This window comes from Apis dorsata, unplaced genomic scaffold (assembly GCF_000469605.1).
Source record: "Apis dorsata unplaced genomic scaffold, Apis dorsata 1.3 scaffold_58, whole genome shotgun sequence".
NCBI lineage: Eukaryota > Metazoa > Arthropoda > Insecta > Hymenoptera > Apidae > Apis > Apis dorsata.
In genome coordinates, this window is record NW_006263358.1 from 556,658 (window position 1) to 559,318 (window position 2,661).

Below are 2,661 nucleotides of genomic sequence, written 5' to 3' on the forward strand. Positions count from 1 at the left end.
CTCGAAGCGCGGCGGTATCGTTCTTTGAAAAATACTCAAGGTAAACTCGCGTGTTGATTGTATGTTCAGCCCGTGAGAGTGCTCGTGTGTAAAGAGCGCCGCGCGGCCTCGCTGGAATTTCCAGGATGCTACATCGACTCCATCGAAGCCACTTTCGTAACTGTGGGAATCATAATCCCGGTTAAAAGATGTTTCCACCAGCTGTGTAATGCAGGCCGGCCGGCCCCCGACCCCTGGCTCTTTTTCTTAAAACAAACCCTCTCGATAAAAACGACGTGTGTCGGTTCCCCTCTCCCCTCCCGCATCGCGATCCACTACAAATACTTTATTTTATGGAAACAATCATCTCCGCTTCTTCGGCCACGACGCGAGCTTTCCGTTTCCTCGAAATAATTAAACAAACTCACGAGATAAATCTCACATTTCGTATCGATCGTGTATCGATCGTTATAACGATAATTATCCCGCCCGTCCGGGAGGGAAAATTTAAAAAAAAAAGAACAAGAATGCGTATAACGCAACGAGAAATTTTCTCAACACAATCCCCAGATATATATTTTTCCTCCTATAAGGCGCACGTAGACACACGTAGACGCGATTAAGAACGCGGGGTAAGGACACGCGTACCAGCGTCCCGTAATTAATGGAGACGTAACGAGTGGGCGTAGCCGTGGACTAATATGCGAAATAAATCTGCGGTAATAGTAAGTAATTTGGCCAATAAGTCGATAACAAATTGGGTTTGCCAGCGGCAGCGCGCGGGACCCGTAATGGCAGGCAAGTGACCGGATCCACCCCCTTAACACCCCCTGTTCACGGCCGTCCGGTAACACCCTCCGACACCCACACCCTTCCCATAGCCCATCTAGATCTCCCTTTTGCCAGCGTATTCATATTTCACGGACTTGTAATATAGGAAAGTTTTGTTTAAGCCATAAAGCTAGGTAGAGTAGCTACGCGGTGGAGGAAACGATCGCCGGAGGGGGGAGGGAGGTCGCCCCTCGACGGGCGCGACGTAGAAATGGAGAACGCGATGGGAGGAGGGTGGAAGTGGACGGACGAGACATAATTCACGGTGATGTAGCGAGCGCGTGGCCTTTTTCACGCTTGTGCACGAACGGGTCGGTGGTAGTTGGCGGTCAGTCGAAGGAATTGCGAGATAAAGAGCGATAAGGGGTAGGCGAGTGGAAAGCGAAGGGGCGTGATGTATATCGGTGTTCCACAGGGAGGAAGGAAGGCTGGGATATCGAGATCCTGTCCCGTTTTCTTCCAAGACACTATTTTTTTTTTTTTCTTCTTTTTTTCTTTCCCCTCCTGAGGAGAAATTAGTTTTCTTTGGGGTGGCGTCACCCTTGCCTCTGTAAATATCTAAATCCATCGTGAATCGACGATATCGAGAATATCTCGGTTGCCGAAATTACGACAATCGGAGGGTGGGAGCGTCGCGATTCAATTTCGCGTATTGGAAAAAACATGGGAGAAAAACACGGGAGATGAAAAAGAAAAACGATATATATATATATCGAATTTTCGAAGAATCTTGGGAATGGGGAAAGATGAAGGAGAAGAAGAAGAAGAAGAAGAAGAAGAAGATGTCTTCTACTGCTTAAAGACGACGATAGTATTCGGAAAGTCTACTGGTCAGTTGTAATGAATAATGTCCACATCTGTTCGGGACGTCCCATCAGTAACTGCTACCCCCTCGGCCCCGCGACATCCTTTTGCCTCACCTTGCTCCTCACCCTAAAAACCATTTCCACCCCATCGCTGCTTTCTCGCTCGATTTCGCTGCATATCAAATTATGGAGTTCTGAATGGCCGATCGTCGCCTGCTGCTGCTGCTGCTGCTGCTGTGATATATTTGGATATATTAAATTTTTTTTCCCACCCGAGAAGCGCGTTTACGTCCAAGCGGAATCGATATATACGATCTGTCCACTACCAACACGACTTCGATTCGACCCGAATATCCCAAGCTTATATTCCTTCGAATCGTACGTAACGAGTCTTACTACGAGATCGTTTTAAATCGATTAACTTCTCTTCGGTCCGTAAATTTTACTAATCAAGTTTTATCCTCCTTTTCTTCGATCGAAGGAGAGAGAGAAAGAGAAAAAAAGAAAAGAAAACAAAAATCGAACGGAGAAGATAATTCTCCGCTTTTTTTTATCCTATCTAATTTACTTCCCGATCCTCGATCCACCGGCATAGAGCAAATAACTCGAATTTTAAAGGGTTATCGGCTCGAATAAAAATCGACAAACAAGCTTCGGCTACCCTTCGGGGCCCACCTATTCGCAATTCTCCAGAAAGGTCGAGCGGCTTCGTTTGCATAGTCGCCGACACCTTGCGTGTCCATTACGCGGGGGTGGCGACGGTCGAACGACGGGGGTGACGAGCAAGTGGACCGCGGGGGTGGGGTAAGAGGTGTGAACCGTAAACGCGCCACGTGCGGCAAATGGAAATGGACCAAATATCGCTGCAAACACTCGACCGTGCGAGTATCGATATACGACGCACCCTCCTCCATCTCTCCCGCTCTCTCGGTCTCCTGATCCCCCTTTTGCTACGAGCAAAGGCACACACGCTCGCACACACAAAGGGCCACGATTCCACGCTCCGTTTGTCGTTTATACCGGCCGCGCCATCCCCGGCCCGCCT

At 48.6% G+C, this 2,661-nt stretch overlaps 1 protein-coding gene across 28 annotated transcripts in view; it reads right to left on the minus strand.

The window, feature by feature from the left end:
- Positions 1–2,661, minus strand: part of LOC102675389 (forkhead box protein P1-like) — a 237,169-nt gene that overhangs the window by 35,736 nt on the left and 198,772 nt on the right. The gene's annotated exons all lie outside the window — the stretch shown is intronic.